This window comes from Stegostoma tigrinum, unplaced genomic scaffold, assembly GCF_030684315.1.
Source record: "Stegostoma tigrinum isolate sSteTig4 unplaced genomic scaffold, sSteTig4.hap1 scaffold_118, whole genome shotgun sequence".
Taxonomy (NCBI): domain Eukaryota; kingdom Metazoa; phylum Chordata; class Chondrichthyes; order Orectolobiformes; family Stegostomatidae; genus Stegostoma; species Stegostoma tigrinum.
In genome coordinates, this window is record NW_026728068.1 from 192045 (window position 1) to 209635 (window position 17591).

At 45.2% G+C, this 17591-nt stretch overlaps 1 long non-coding RNA gene across 1 annotated transcript; it reads left to right on the plus strand.

The window, feature by feature from the left end:
* The first annotated feature begins 2150 nt into the window (after positions 1–2150).
* Positions 2151–16384, plus strand: LOC132207662 (uncharacterized). The gene is made up of 5 exons (XR_009443680.1): positions 2151–2207; positions 3064–3195; positions 9642–9748; positions 10569–10730; positions 14264–16384. It is a non-coding gene; the product is annotated as an uncharacterized LOC132207662 (long non-coding RNA).
* The last annotated feature ends 1207 nt before the right edge of the window (positions 16385–17591 follow it).

Consider the following 17591-nt stretch of genomic DNA (forward strand, 5'->3'; position numbering starts at 1 on the left):
CTGGAAGTTTTCAAGGTCAATTGATGCTGGTCTAGCTCCACTAAAATCCCAAATGAATTAAAAAGAAAGTTTGATTTTCCAGAAAAAATATTGATCTATAGAGCTAATTGCTAAAATGTTGTGGGACATATTTGCAAAATGCAGTTCATGCATAATGTGAAGGAAAAAGATAAATCACAGCTCAGGTCACAGATAATTAAAGATAATGCAGCATTTTTGAAGCAGCTGGAGGAGCACTCAAAATGCCATGCCGAGTGGGTGTCGACTTCAAGATAAGTGTGATTAATGTAGTTTTGTTTTTTTGATTGGAATAGACATGTTGAGCTGAAGGTCCTGTTTTTATGCTGAATGGATCTCTGACCTTAATTTTTGAAAACAGAAAAAGCAGTCTCACAATTTCCATAATATGTCAGCTTTTGTGCTCCTGAGATGCTGTTTGGCCAGCTGTGTTCATCCAGCTTCACACTTTCTTATCGTGGATTCTCCAGCATCTGCAGTTCCCATTATCTCTGATCACAATTTCCATATGTTGCGAGCATCAAGTGATGAGGATTGCAATCTCCAAGACCACACAGCATCCTGGCTTGAGTCTATATCATTGTCCATTCATTGACACTTCTTCAAAATCCTGAACATCTGCATGAAACATATGTTAGTGTCCCGGGGTTTCACCATCATATTCTGAACGGAAATTAGACAGAGGCAATAAATGCTGGTCTTGCCAACAAAAGTCATCTCACCAGAACAAATAAAAGTAATCTGTACTATTAAAGACATATATTCAGCCCAATCTGTTTATTAAAGCGGTTTTATTGAGATTTTAACTTTGTTCTATGTCTCTGATCTTTCTGAAAATCCATGAGGCTTTCTTGAGTATTTTCAGAGTGTCGTTTCAAAATCGTATTTGGAAGTTATACCCATCATTCTGAAAGGGAGAGCCTTCGTGGCCAGCTGCCCCTAACCCTCGCCCCTCACCTCGATCCCAGGCCGCACATCTGCTAATGTGGTAGACTGCATCCGATGTTCCCATTGTGGCTCCGCTACATCGGAGAAACCAAGCGGAGGCTTGGGGACAACTTTGCAGATCACCCATGCTCGGTTCGCACTAAACACCTCCCCCTTCCATTCTGCAAATGACATGTCCATCCTGGGCCTCCTGCAGTGCCACAACGATGCCACCTGAAGGTTGCAGGAACAGCAACTCATATTCCGCTTGGGAACCCTGCAGCCCAATGGTATCAATGTGGATTTCACAAGCTTCAAAATCTCCCCTCCCCCACTGCACCCCAAAACCAGCCCAGCTCGTCCCCGCCTCCCTAACCTGTTCTTCCTCTCACCTGCCCCCTCCTTCTACCTCAAGCCACACCTCCATCTCATACCAACAAACCTCATCCCGACCCCTTGACCAGTTCGTCCTTCCCGGACTGACCGATCCCCTACCTACCTCCCCAACTACACTCACCTTTACTGGCTCCATCCCTGCCTCTTTGACCTGCCTGCCTCCTCTCCACCTATCTTCTCCTCCGCAGCAGCAGCTACGCACTGATGATGGCTTCTCGACTGGAGACGAAACGTTTGTAATTCATTTGCCAAACTCGGGGAACAAACCAACAGCCAACTATCTTCTCCTCTATCCATCTTCGGTCCGCCTCCCCCTCTCTCCCTATTTATTCCAGAACCCTCTCCCCATCCCCCTTTTCTGAAGGATGGTCTAGGCCCGAAACACCAGCTTTTGTGCCCCTGAGATGCTGCTTGTCCTGCTGTGTCCATCCAGCTCCACAGCTTGTTATCTCACACTCTCCAGCTTCCGCAGTTCCCATTGTCTCCCCCTGGTTGGTGGAAGAATAACCCCGCCCACCCGCTGCGCGAATGACGTGAACAAAAACAAAGCCCCGCGGGTCCGGCAGCTTCTGTGACGGAGTAAACACAGTTGACGTTTCGGGTCTGGTGATCCTTGCTCAGAACAGAGTTTACGTTTCCGGTCTGGTAACCCCTACTTAGAACTGGGCCCTGCCCTTGTCCTCTGATTGGTTGGAGGAGAAGCATTTCCGCTGCCTTTTCTGTCCAGCCTCTTGCTTGCTATTGGTCGTTCGATGTCAAACCGGCGTATTCAGCTATGGTGCATGCGCACAGCTCATTGTGACTGTGAGCATGCGTACTGAGAGGGATATCCGGAATGAAATGGTTCTCCATGAGAGCCACAAGCGGTGAGGACAGGTTAAAGGGGAGGGCAGCTTCGGTGCTGTATTCCAGCAAGAGGGCTGCGTGATTGCTCAGTTTAGGTCTCAGGTCCCAAACAGGGGTCTTCCGATGCCGCTTTTAGTTTGCAGAGAGCCTCAGGCTTCCTCCCTGAAACAGGCCTAGACTGTCCTGTGAGAGGGAAGGTCCTGTCAGCTTTTACCCTGTCAAGCCACTTCAGAATGTGATTACAGCAATGAGAGGTGTTCTCAGTAAAGCAGAACTCCAATGTGCACTCACTGGTTAGAGGTCTTTCCACTGTGTCCTGTGTCAGCACCCTCACTGAGTTTTTAAATAATGTTTGGCTTGAATCTGAGAGTTGAACGGCGACGTCTGGGCTGTGAGCAGCAGTTGTGCTCCAAAAAAATACAAAATCAATTATTGGTTTCTGAGGCCAGGCCTGGAAGTTAATTGCAGGTTGTTTCTTATTTGAAAACTGTGTAGACGCTTTTGGCCATTAATAATTTCAGCATCTGAGAACTGGTGCCAGCAAGTCTGGGAGACAATGTGGTCAAACAGAAGGACTTCAAAACTGGGCCAAATTCACATCTTTGATGCTGAGCTGGCTGCTGGTGTGACAGAGCCTCAGAGAAAGACCACATAATGGAGGGAGAGAGCTGAACAGGGTCGGGCTGTGTGGTTTGGATATTGGGGTTATTCTTTGCCCATCACCCCACCACAAAATCCAGCCAGTTGTTTCTCTCATTGTCCCTCTTCCCCAACACTACCCACTTCTGTACCTCCAGCCCCTATCCCACCCCTTGCTTCCCCCAGTATCAGCAAACTTCCAAAGATATTTCTGACATACTCTGTTACTTTTCTCAGAACATTCAACAACTTGAAAACTGGATTGAAAATGAGAGACAGAGCAGCCACTGCAGAAGCTTCCAAAATCACTCTGCACTTTCTTGAACTGCTGCAATCCACGTGGTGATGTAGCTCCCATGTTGCAAATTGGTAAGGAGTTGTAGGATTTTCATCCAGTGGTGATAAGGTCGTGCTGTTTTTTTGTGTCAGTTGTTGTCATTTTGTTCTTATGTTCCACCTTCAACAGAATAGAAACATAGAAAATAGGAGCAGGCGCAGGCCATTGTAGCTTTCGATCCTTCTCTGCTGGTCACTTTTGATCATGGCTGATCATTCTACTCAGCTTCTTCCCACTTTAGTGCCAGACCCTTTGATCCCTTAAGCCCCGACAACTATACATATCATCTTATTCTTGTTAACATCCAGTGTTCGCCCTTGACTGCTTTCTGTGGCAGCAAATTTCACAGGGTCACCAGTCTCTGTATTTTTAAAAATTTCCTCATTTTAATCCTGAACAGCGGAGCCCATGCCCCGAAGCTCCGACTCCCTGGTCATTGACAACATCCTTCCTGTATTTACCTAGAATTTTATTGGTTTCTGTGAAATCTTTCCTCGTTCTTCTAAACTCCAGTGAATTTCATCCTAACCAATCCATCCTATTCTTATATGTAAGTCTTGCCATCCCAGGAATCAGTCTGATCAACTGTTGCGAATAGCCTCCATAGCCAGAAGCTCCTTCATCAGATAAAAATTCCAAATTTACACATACCATCCCAGGTGTGGTCTCACTAAGATCCTGTAGAATTTCAGTAAGACATCCCTGCTCCTGTACTCAAACGCTCTAACTCTGCAGGTCAAAATACCATTTGCCTTCTTCACCCCCTGCTACACCTGCATGCTTACTGTCAGTGACTTGTGTTTTCCTAGTTTTGTAATCCAACTGGATAATCTCGAACTGAGACGCATTTCTCATTTAAATAACTAATTGATTGTATGAATACCTGGGATCCACCACTGACCACCGTACAACACTGGTTACTGACTGGCACACAAGAAATGACTGTTTATTCTGACTGTTTCTGTGTGCGAAACAGTTCTGTATCCCTGTGAATACTCAATCTCCCATGCTTTAAATTTACGTGCTTATCTCTTCTGTGGGACCTTTTGAACACTTTCACAAAGCCCACGTAAGCTATGTCCACTGCCTTTTCAACTCTAAATGTTGCACTCTTGAAACATTCCAGCAGATTTGTCCAGCATGATTTCCCTTTCATAAATCCATACTGACTTTAATTCTGTCACTGTTTTCCAGTGTTAAGTTTAAGGTTTATAGTTCTCAGGCTTCTCCCACATCCCTTCTAAACCAAAGGATTAATATCAGCCACTCTCCAGTCATCTGGCACCCACCAAATATTTACAGCTGATAAAAATTCCTGCAATTTCCTCCCTTACTTCCCACAATGTCCTGGAATACACTCGATCAGGTCCTGATGATTTATCCACCTTTGTATTTTCGAAGACATTTAGCACTTTGTCTCCTGTAATGTGAACTATTTTCAAAATATCAAAAATTATTTGAGTTCTCTAGCCTCCTTCGTTACAACTTGTCCATGCCGACCAGGCTTCCCAAACTGAACGAGTCCCACTTGCTTGAGTTGAGTCCATATCCCTCTCAATCTTTCCTGTTCATGCAGCTGTCCAAATGTCTTTTAAATATTGGAAGTGTACCTGCATCTGCCACTTCCTTTGGCAGTTCATTCCACATAGAAACAACCCTCTGTTTGAAACAGCTCCTCATGGCTGCCCTTCAAATCTTTCTCCTCTTCCGTTAAAAATTACGCTGTTGTTTAGACTCCCCGATCCAAGGGAGAAGACCCTTGCTGTTCACATTATACCCCTCACGATTTTATAAACCTCTCAAGTCAATGCTCAACCTCCTATTTTCCAGTGAAGTCCCAGTCTCTCCTCATAACTCATACCCTCCAGTACTGGTAACCTATAGACTGTAAGTGTAGCATGAAGCCACCAGGAGTAGAAAGTTAATCCAGCCACGAGAAGCATCACCTAACCTCCATCTCTTTGGCCCTTCGTCAAATAGTATGGCAATAAGCACTGTCCAGATTCAGGCATGAACAGGGAACATTTCAGCTTGCTTTCTGCAGCCCCCGAGTCTTGAAATTCCCCTCCCAAATGAAAAGGGATCTTCCATTCACCTTATCTGTACTCTTCATGATTTTATATACATATAAATCACCCCTCCATTCTTAGACTGCAGTGGAAAAATGCCTCAACCGATCAAGCCTCTCCTTGTGATTCTCAACCTCCATTCCTGGCAACTTCCTGCTAAGTCTTTGCTGAATCCTCCCCAGGTTGATGATATCCTTCGAAGAACAGGAGATCTGAAGTGGACACATTACTCCAGAAGAGGCCTCACTGATGTTCTGCACAATTTCAACATAACGTCCCACCTCCTATACTCTAAAGGCCTGAGCAGTGAAGGCAAGTAGGCTAAACTCCGACCTAACCACCCTTTCTACATGTGACGCCAACCTCACAGAATTCAGGGCCTGAACCTTGAGGTCTCTCTTTTCGACAACACTAACCCCAAGGCCCTACATTTAATTGTACAAATACTGATCTTGTTTGTTTTACCAAAATGAAATACCTCGCCTTTATCCAAATTAAACACCACCTGCCATTCCTCAGCCTCTTAACCCTATAAATCAAGATCTCTTTGTAATCTTGGACATCCGCACATCCTTCTTAAATCTGCCCCCTCTCACTTTAAATCTGTACACTCTTTTCCATTCCCCATCCCTGGGAAAAAGACGCCGTGCATTCTTCCTGTCTAAGCCCCTCATGATTTTATCCACCTCAGTAAGGTCACCGCTCGTTCTCTTACATTCCAAGGAATAAAGCCCAATTCTGGACAACCTCTCCTCAGAACTCAGGCCTACTATTCCTAGCAACATCCTTGTAACTCTTCTTTGCACGTTTTCCAGTTTAACTGTGCCTTTCCTGTAACAGGGTGACCAAAACTGTACACCACACTGCAGGTGTGGCCTCACCAATGACTTGTATATCTTTAACATAACGTCCCAACTCTTAAATGCAATGCATCAACCGAAAAAGGCCAGCATGCTAAATGCTTTCTTCACCACCCTGTCTACCTGTGATGCTGCTTTCCACCAACTATGCGCTTGTGCTTCTTGGTCTCTCTGCTCCACAATATTCCTCAGAACCTTACCATTCACTGTATAACTCCTACCTTGGCTGAACTTTCCAAAGGCCAACACCTCACGCTTAGCTGTGTTGAATTTAATTTGGCAATCCTCAGCCCACTTCCCCATCTGATCACAATCCCCCTGTAATTTTTGATACCTCAGCGATACCTCTTAAGTTTGCAGATGATACAAAATTACTAATCGTGCCATATACATTCACATCCAGATTATTTATGTAAGGGACAAATAACAAAGGTCCCAGTATCGGCCCCCGTGGCACACCATTAGCCACAGGCCTCCAGTCCGAGAACCAACATTCAGCCATCACGCTATGCTTCCTACCGTCGACCCAATTTCGAATCCCATAAGCTAGCTGTCCTGGATCCCACACAACCGAACCTTCATGACCAGGCTGCTGTATGGGACCTTGTTAAAGGCCTTACTAAAGTCCATATAGACAGCATTCGCTGCCCTAATCTCATCAATTCTCTTGCTTACCTCCTCAAAAAACTTGAATAGATTGTCAGACATGATTCCTGTGCACAAAATCATGCTGACAATCCCTCATCGTATCTTGAATATCCCAGCTTTGGTTGATCGACTCCCTAAATATCATCTTCAATACCTTGTCTACCACTGGTTCACTGGCCTGTAGTTCCCTGGCTGGTCTTTGCTACCTTTCTTAACCAATGGGACAACATTAGCCAACCTCCAGTCTTCTGGAATTTCAGTAGTGAGAAAAGATGAAGGGAAAAATCTCTGCAAGGGCCTCTGCAGTTTCTTCCCCTGCCTCCCACAGTGTCCAAAGATGGACTTCATCAGGTCCAGTGGAATTAACAACCTTAATGTGCTTTAAGGTTGCAAACGCCACCTTGATGGTCCGAAACATCCCCACTTGCTTCCCTTGTTTCCTTAGCATCCATGATTCTCTGCTTAGTAAACACTGAGGAGAAATACTCGTTAAAAATCTCCCCCATCTCCGTGAGCTGTTTTCAAACCAAAATATTTCGACCCCTGACTTGTCCCCCCTCCATTTCTTTCTCAACAGTAAAACTTGATGCAATATATTCCTTTCAAATCTCTCTCCTCTCCAGATGCTCAACACAGAGTTGATCTCTTTCATCTTTATGGAGCCCTGCTTGCTCTCTCGGTGCTCTCTTGCTCTTAGTGCACTTGCAGAAACTCTTGGAATTATTCTTAAGCTTATCAACCAAGGCAGTTTCATGTTACCTTTTTGCCATCCTGATCTCCTGTTTAAGAATGCCCCTAACACTGTTTACACTTTCAAGAGATTTATTTGAGCCGAGTTTTTATTTATATCTACTAATTTATTTTTTTTTATTCTTGACTAAAACCTGAGTATCTTTTTTCACCCATTGTTCTCTAATCGTACCAGCCTTACCTTTCACTCTTACGGGGACATAATGACTCTGAATTGTCACATTTTTGAAAGCCCCCCCACACTTATCAGACATCCTTATCCCTGCCGTCTACTCATGTCAACGTTTGAAAGTTATCAAAACAGAAGCTGCTGGAAAAGCTTAGCAGGTCTGGCAGCATCTGTGAAGGACAAATCAGAGTTAATGTTGTGGGTCTGTTAATCCTTCCTCAGAAGTGTTGAAAGTTCTTTTCTTACAGCATTAAAATTTGCCTTACTCCAGTTAAAGCTTTTTCTTTTTCTGGAAGGCATATCCTGTTCCATAATTGTTTTAAAACTGACAGTAATTCTGTCACAAGACTCAAAGTTTCCCTGTACTGTCACTTCAGTCACTTGCTACGCCTTATTTTTTTTTTCCATAGGAGCATCGATTTATTGATAAAGAAAAAATTCTTGAACACATTTCAGAAAATACTCCCCATCTAAACCTTTAACACTATGGCAGTCCCATTAAATGTTTGGAAACTGAAAATCACCGATTATGACCTTGTTATTCTTACACATATCTGAGATCCCTCTGCATATTTGTTCCTCAGTTTCCCTCTGACTATGAGGAAGCCTATGGTACAATCCCATCAGATGATTGTTCCTTTCTTATTTCTTATTTCTTATTTCTAATTTCAGCATATGTTTTCATGGGATGATTTTTCAGAAACATCTCTTCTAGTGATAGCAGCAATGTTTTCCTTATTTAAAAAAAATTCCTGCAATTAGCCCATATTCGCTCCAAACCATTCAAATTCATGTACTTACCTGAATGTTTTTCAAACATCGTAACCACCCACATCCTTCACTTCCTCTGGCAGTTCATTCCACACACTGAGCACTCTATATAAAACAAAAAGATGCCCGTCATGTCTTTTTTAAAATCTTTCTCCTCTCATTTTAAAAATATGCCCCTGGTTTTGAAATCCCCCACCTGAGGGATAAAACCTTTGTTATTCCTTATCTGTGTCTCATTATTTTATTAACCTACATAAGGTCATCCCTCAACCTCTTACCTTCCCGTGAAAGAAGTTCCCACCAATCCAGCGTATTTTTATAACTCAACGCCTCCATTCCCGGCAATATCCTGGTAAGTGTTTTTCCAAACCCACTCCAGTTTAACAATATTCTTCCCAGAACAGGACAACCAGAGCAGCACACAGTTCTCCAGAAGAGGACTCTCCATCATCACTTCCCAGCTCCTGTACTCAGGCCTGAGCAATGAAGATAAGTGTGCTAAATGCCTTCCACATACCGTGTCTACCTGTGATGCAAATTTCAAATAATTATGTGCCTGAAACCCTCGGTTTTTTCTGATCTGCAACACTACCCAGAGCCCAACCATTAATTGTGTCAGTCCTGCCTTTTGAAGTATTGCGTTGTGGTAAAACAAACATTTATCCAAACAAAATTCAATCTGCCATTCCTCAGCCCATTGCCCCAATTGATCAAGATCTCTCTGAAACCCAGAAAGCTACGAGGCCATCTCCCTTACTTTGACAACAAATAATAATCAGTGAAATGATGTTCTCCTTCATTTGTACAAGGAAGGGGTCAGACCAAATCTCGAATACCATATGCAGGTTTTGGTCTTCTGTTGTTTTATTCAAAGTGGCTCAGAGGAGGTTTACAAGATTGAAACCTGGAATCAGTGGGTTGTCTGAGGAAGATGGATTGGGCAGGAAAGAGGGAAAAGTGTTTGTCAGGAGCTGCTGATTAAAACAGGAAGCTGACGTGAGCCAGGATATAGGGTGTATTGTATTTTATAAGGTGAATTTATTCAAACTTGTGCCGCATGCATGCGGAAGAGGTCTATAAGCCTAGCTCGGAGACACTCTTCCATTTCCAGCTACTCGGAAACGGCATATTAAGGCATTTTCACATCAGAATGGTTGCATGTAACATTGATATAAAATAAATTTCAATGTCAGTTACTTACTACAAAACAGGATGCTGTTCAGTTTCTGTCAACGTTCTGAGTCCTCGAATTTCAACAGGACTGCCACTTCCATACTATCTTCAGAGCTTCTCTACCCCACCGTCAGCTCACAGCTGGGTGAGTAATACTTACATGACTATCAGAAGCTATACAGATAGTTTCAGAGCCCTAAGTAACTGTTGATGTTTCGCTGTTATGGACCTGCAGTTAAACTGTCTGAGAGATGTTAATGTGAAATCATCTCATTCATTTACATACTTCTATAAATTAAAGTCTTTTGTCTTCATTTGATTCCTACGCAGAGGCTTTAATTTATAGAAGTAAACTCTTATCTACCGACACATCGGTATGCAGACACTGCCCTGAAACTTCCTGCCCAGCTAGGAATTCAGTGTAATGCTTTTGTAACTCCTTATCTTCTCACACATCGGTATGCAGACACTGTCTTAAGCTTCCTGACTAAATTAAAACTAGAATCAAACTGTTTCAAATAGGGTTCGGTGGGGAAATTTTGTAAAGGTGTGAAACCTCTGAAGCATGTAACTTCTGTCACTGGCAAAGGGGCCAGGGCACTGATTTGGTTCTAGCCAGACAAACTGGCCACTTGAAATCTCAATCTGTCACAGTCAACAACTCGAAATTGCCTCCTGCCATTAGCAGCCACTTTACTAGCAATCGATACTGTATCCTGGTCTTTTATGTTGTTGATGTAATAATTGTTTGGTATCCTGATTTTGTCTGTTGTAGTAATCGTTTTCTGTATCATGTCATTGTAAGTTGTGAAATCGTTTTATGTATCATGTCTTTTGTAAGTATAAAAAGCGGGGACTGTCCGCTGCTCGGGGAAAATTACTTGCGAGACTCCGCACTCTGAGTACAGTGATTCTCCACAGCTTGTGCTTGCTTGGTAATAAAGGGATTTGTGTTTTTTAAACAGGTCAGTGTCTTGTTGTTATTGCAGCAAGTCCGTGAGGGTCTCCAAAAACGAACTTGACATTTGGCGCAAGAGCAGGGTTCCAACATGTACAGCAGTCTCACCTGGAGGGCTGAATAAGTGATCGTTCGAGTGTCAGTGGAGTCAGACAGATGGGCCCGCAAGGTACGATTCACCTTGGTCTCTCTCACTAACCTGCCATCTGTGCGACCCCCTCATCCCTGCGTGTCTCTGTACTGACGGAACCCAGGATAACTCACGGCCTTGAACACTGCTAAATCCTGATGCCTGGAGGTTCGAGTCCCCTGGTGGCCGGGGTTGGAGTCCCCAGGTCAGATAACGGGTAATTTTATAAATCCAGGAGGATAGATTTCACCCGGTGACCGGGGGGTGAAATCCTGTGTCGGGCAATAGGGAAAAGGTAGGGCGTTTCTTGTAAGACCTAGGTACAGTGTAGTTACCGTGTCTGTCTGTTTCCACCACCCTGCGTTCGACCGGTTGTTAAGAGGGGAAATCCCCCACGCGAAGGTCAGGACCCTGAAGTGGGTGTTGAGACTAAGTGCACTGCGGTAGTATACAGGGATAGTAAAAAGTGAAAGCGCTAATAAAAAAAAAGCAAAGGAAAAAATGGGACAAACACTGGATAAATGAGGTGTTGGCACTCCTTTACATCGATTATGCTGGGATAATCCCGAAAATGAAGTACAGTACAGACGCCTGTCAGCATGCTTAAACAAAAGATTGGGAAATGAGAATTGGCCATTGGGGAGAACGCGGGATATCGATCTATGCACTAAAGCAGGAGAGGCACTGGAAAGGGTTAATGTCATTCTAGAGAAAGAGAGCTGAGGAGCTGACTGAAAAATCAAAACTGGCCAGTTGGGTGGATAATGCACGTAGCAGAGGGATCAGTGCCTGTGATAACGAGGGGAAACCAAAAACTTGGGAAGTTTTAAAACTGCAGTGTGAGGATCATGAGACGATGAAAGGGAAAGAGTTAACCAAGAAAGACAGGAGAGAGAACAACGAGACAAGGAATGGGGGCTAGAGCGGCAGGCCGCATTGACAGAAAACAAAAAAAAATCGAAGGTACCTCCTAACGTATCTGGCATGCCGATGTTCCAAATTAATGACATGGATGAGCAAGACCGAGGAGGACTGGGGAAGGCATCCCTGTGCCTCATCGGGACTGCTTCCCCCTCCAGAACCCTACCCGTCCTTGGCCAATCTACATCTGCAGGCAGCCCAACACCGCCATCAGTCCCAGCAACCGCCACCGTACGCTGCCCAAACTAAACCTCCCATAGAATCTCCAAGCGCTTCAGTAGGCAGCCCACATGAATCCCCTGGCAAGCCCACGGCTTGTACAGACCCAAACCTCCTGTCATACCAGATCTAAAACAAAACAGGGAAACAGGAAACAGGGCGCAGGCCAGACGGTCAGTGAGCAAAAGGAGGGACGACAGGATCCTTTTAAAACCCATGAGAAGCCCAGGAAGACATAAGTCCTGGGTGCAGCCTCCTTGACCCTCTAACGACTGTTTACTGTTTCCTGGGGATTCCACAAGTAGCGAAGAATATGATCGTCCCAACTCACATGCAGAGGATAGTGAATGTGAGGACAGAGTTTGGAAGAGATCCTCGAATAGCCCTCGCCTAAAGAAGGACCCCTGTCAGAAAATAAACCCGGCAATTCCCTAATCTCAGACTCTCACCCGAGCCCAGAACAAGGGGGTCAAAATGCAATGCAAATCGATGCGCCTTGGAAGCCACAAAAGATGTGTTTAATTATGTCAAGGGCTCCTGATCGAGCCTGTGCTGCATCTATGCTGCGCTCTCCAGCCCGAGGGGTCAGTCCCAGGAACTTGACCTCCCTCAACCCTATCTGTGCCGCCTTCGGGTTTACCTTCAACTCGCTGTTGCGCAGGAAATGTAGCAACTCCCTCAGTAGGGGGCCATGTTCCTCACTCTTGTCTGTGAACAACAGGATGTCATCCACGTACTGTACAAGCCTGTGTGGCTCACTGAAATCTTTTAAACAGTCTGCCATACACTGGTGGAGAATGCTGGGGCTATAATGGAAACCCTGTGGCAGACAGCTCCACGTGTACTGTTGTCCTGTAAAAGTAAATGCAAATTTGCACTGGTCCTGCTGAACCGGGATAGACCAGAAACCATTCGAGATATCCAGCACTGTGAAATTCCACCCCACCCCGTCGCTTTAAGGCAGGAGAGCGCCTTTCCATCAATGGCACACGCCACTGTTTTGAAACTCACGCCCATTTCTCCAGGTAATGGATACCTCTTGAAACTTGCAGTTTCTCCCATAGCTGTGGCTCCGCTGGGTCTGAGGGCCCACCTGCAACATTAATTCTTTTTTTCCCAAGAATTTCTGATTTTTGTGTCTGGTAAATTTTTGGGGTTTTTTTTAGCCTGTATAAATCCAACTCTAGCTTGAAAATTTTTGAACGAACTTTAGTTTCCTTCCCCTCCTGCCACTCTCTAAGTTCAGGACACCATTGTAATGTTAGTGCCCACACTGCCTCCCTGGTTCAGTTTGGTAAATGGGATATGGTGACACTGTGCAAATGAGACATGACACGGGGCAGAGATTCCTCCTGTGTGCTCACCCTGTTGCCCTTCCTCCTGACTGATAGCAATCGTCATGCGGAGTGGGTATTGAAACTGCCCTACCCCGTGTGGTACTACATCACTTACACACGCACAGACATCATACCGAAACTGACAGGTTTACAATAGGCCCTTTAAACTTGAATTATAACGACCAGTTGCCTCCTACTCCACTCATCTGGACACTGTATCTCAGGGATTACCCCCTTGTTCCCAGGTTCTCCCTGCGATTTGTTCCTTATCTCTTCCTGCTCCAGTATTGACCCAGCCACATTTCTGAGCGAACCCCCGCATGACTGCCTGCTGAGGAACCAATTTCTAACCTCTCCCTGCCTGGCCCTTACTGATGCCCCACTTCCTTCTCCGGATCCGGTGTGGATTTTTAACGTCCTCAGGTACACCCACCCAGGATTCCCTGTCTGTTGAAAACCTCCAGGCATTCCTCCTCCCTAAACAATTTCACACTTAAATCTAAACAATTGGCTATTCTCAAATGCGCTGCCCATGCCTCTGTTGATTCAGTAGTTACTCGGGGCAGCGCTTGGGCTGCTCTGGCTGCTAAACAGGCTGCTGCAGACCAAATTTTTATGATACCCTCTATGAACAAGCAGGCGGTAAATCGCACGCCTTCAGACAAGACGGGCATGCCAGACATGGTCACTGTTCGGCACTTACAGGGGGACGCCCCTGCTTCTGAAAAGAATATTTGGAAGACGCATGGATGTTTTCATTCTGCGTCCTCAGGCCTTTGGGTTACACCAATCGGCCAAGTGTGCGTACCTGATACTTTATTACCTATGCTTGGTGACTGTGTGCTTCTGACACCCACATTGACAAGGAGGGAATGAGTGGTATTATGCTACGTACCTGGTGGCAACCCTGAATGACTGAGGCAGCCCAGTCTCGTATAGCATCTTGTCCCACATGCCAGCAAAACAATGTGGGTCAGGGGGTGAGACGCTCACCAGGAAAAGCACCCTTGCCAGGTGGGCCGTTTGAATGCATTCAGCTAGATTTTATTGAACTGCCACGCGTAAACTGTGACGAATATTGTCTTGTCATCGTAGATGTATTCAGTAGGTGGATAGAGGCTTTCCCAAAGACAAACAACAAAGCCTCAACACTAGTAAAACTGTTATTAACTGAAATAGTACCAAGGTTTGGAGTACCGCGACAAATTAGTTCGGAAGACGGCTCTCACATTGTGGGGAAAATTAATAAGGAACTGTGTGGTACATTACACATCCAACAACGATTCCACTGTGCCTACCACCCTCGGGCAGCAGGGATAGTAGAGAGAGCTAATGCAACACTTAAAACCAAACTCACCAAGTTGACACCCGAAACCGGCCTTAATTGGTTAAAGGTTTTGCCACGAGCCTTGTATCACATGCGAATAACACCCCACTCTACTACTGGGCTCTCAGCAGCGGGAATAGTCTATGACTGACCCAGCAGAACAACATGGGATGCCAATACCAGCCCACCCAGCAAAACAGACCTAAATGTGATGGGAGAAGAAATGCGAAGACACTTCTGACAACTAACATCATCTTGAAAGTTTCTCCATTTGCCGGTGAAGTGCGCCTTCGGACCACCTCCGCAGACACCGGAACAAGGCCTCGAGATTCAGGATCGATCATCATGGCCGCAGATTGGAGATTTTGTACTTGTCCGGGACTGGGGTCGCCCCAAGGTGGAAAGGACCGTACCAAGTGTTTCTTCAGACTCCGACAGCTCTTAAAGTTAAAGGACAGAATCGCTGGATCCACTTAAGTGACTCTAAATGATGGATTTCCTCATCGGCATGCAGTTAACCATTGGACTGAGTATTAGTCTGACCATGCATGGCCAGCAGGACAATTTTGTTTTATAAAACACACATACGGCTGCACGGGAATCGGACAGCATGTTACCCGTTGGCACGATCTGTAGAAGCATTATTTGTGGCAACATCTGCCTGGAACCCTAGTCAGCTTTATGAAATAGAGTATTCCGGTAAGCCTTGCTGAAGGGAGAGGGGATCTTGGACACAGGTGTGCAGGGTACATGTGTGAAACTGGTAGTTAGTGGTCTCTCTGGTTGTGTGGACACTCGACCTGGGCATGGGAAGGAAGGGGCTAGCTGTACAAATCCCAACAGCTATCTGTTTTGCTTTAATGGAACTGGAACTTGTTGCGTGCCTGCTCTCGTTACTCATCACCCCCAAAATACTTCCTGGCCCCATCGGTGCATAAAGAGAAATTGCACCACTATAGGAGAATTGTTGAATTGCCCCTGCTTAGAATCTAAGCCCATATCTGTGACCCCGGGCATACAGTAGAGTTGTGGGGATTGCAATGGCACTCATGTAGAAACAGACTATGGGTCATTTCCATTTAACTCCGCAAGTTTCCATCCACGTAAGGATCAGTCCTCCTGGCACAGCTATCAAGAAATACGTGAGTCTGTTTGCCTTCTTAACGAGACCTTCACTGCTACCACTCCAACTCTGCCAGTGCTGTTTGCTGTTGGGACCATTGAGCCCCTCACTGTCCCTTGTCCCCAACAAGTACAAATTCAATGGCGAATTGTCACACGATTCCTGAGCTGGGGGTTTTGCGCTGCATGGCAGAATCCAGTTGTGTTGGGCTCTTCCTTAGGATATGGTTTCCTGGGACTGTCGGCTTGGGATGCTCTCCTGGGGTGGTGGCCACAAAGGAAAATTCGAAATTACCTTGTATGTTGACTCACCGCCCTGGGAAACAGCACAATGACGGCATTGGAGGCAGTCAACCAAGAATTAGCCGAACTTTGGCTCTATGATCAGCAAACCCAATATGCAGTGGACTATCAGCTGGCTCAGCAAGGAGGTGTATGCACTATTAATGGGGACAAGTGCATTACCCACGTCACCAACGAGTCCTATAACATTACCCAGGCTATCCAAGCCATACAGGGGCAGTTGGAACAGTACAGTGAGGGAGTCCAGCCTGGACAGGGTTTGTTGGGATGGCTTCTGGGTGGTTCTTGGGGTTCATATTTGCTGCATGGGTCAGTTGTTCTAGTGGTTGACATAGCTGCCTGCTGTACATTTATGGCATGCATGAGCCCTTGCTGCAGATTTGTGTTTGACAGGTTAGCAGCTCTCCTCTCGGCCCTGTTATAAGTTATCATGAAATGATAGAAGGAGGGAATGAGCTGTTAATGTGATAACATCTCATTGATTTCTATACTTCTATAAATTAAAGTCTTTGTATAGGAATCAAATGCAGATAAGAAACTTTAATCTATAGAAGTAAACTCTTATCTACCGAAACATAGGTATGCATGCACTGCCCTGAAGCTTCCTGCCCAGCTAGGAATTCAGTGTAAAGCTTTTGTAACTCCTTTTCTTCTCACACATCGGTATGCAGACACTGTCTTAAGCTTCCTGACTGAATTAAAATTAGAACCAAACTGTTTCAAATAGGGTTAGGTGGGGAAAATTTGTAAAGGTATGAAACCTCTGAAGCATGTAACTCCTGTCGCTGGCAACGGGGCCAGGGCACTGATTTGGTTCTAGCCAGACACACTGGCAACTTGAAATCAGAATCTGTCCCGGACAGCAACTTGAAATCGCCTCTTGCCATTAGCAGCTACTTCACAAGCAATCGCTACTGTATCCTGGTCTTTTATGTTGTTGATGTAATAATTGCTTGGTATCCTGTTTTTGTCTGTTTGTAGTAATTGTTTTATGTATCGTGTCATGGTAAATTGTGAAATCGTTTTCTGTATCATGTCTTTTGTAAAGTATAAAAAGCGGGGACTGTCCGCTGCTCGGGGAGAATTGCTTGCGAGACTCTGCACTCTGTGCTGGGTAACTACAGTGATTCTCCACAGCTTGTACTTGCTTGGTAACAAAGGGATTTGTGTTTTTTTCTAAACAGGTCACTGTCTTGTTATTGCAGCAAGTCTGTGAGGGTCTCCGAAAACAAAATTGACATGTGACACAGAAATAAGAGGAGGCCATTCAGCCTTTCGAGACTCTTACAGAGCAACAAGAAGCCACTCAGCCTCTTGAGCCTGTTACACATGAACAGGAAGAGTTCGTTAGACCTCCCAAACCTGTCACAGTGTAATAGGCCATTGAGCATCTTGAGCCTTTTACAGGTGAACCTGAGGTGGCCATTCAGCCTCTCGAATCCAAGGATGATTGATGAACAAGATTTAGTGTGTTACAGAGATAGCAGGAGCTGCCGATGGTGGAGATCTGAGATAAGGTGTCGAGCTGGATGAACACAGCAGGCCAAGCAGCATCAGAGGAGCCTGCTGTGTTCATCTCGCCTCACACCGTGTTATCTAAGATTTAGTCTGTGTTCGGATGATAGAAATTATTGAATGAGGTTTTCTTCTGTGGCGTTGTAACTGGGAGTG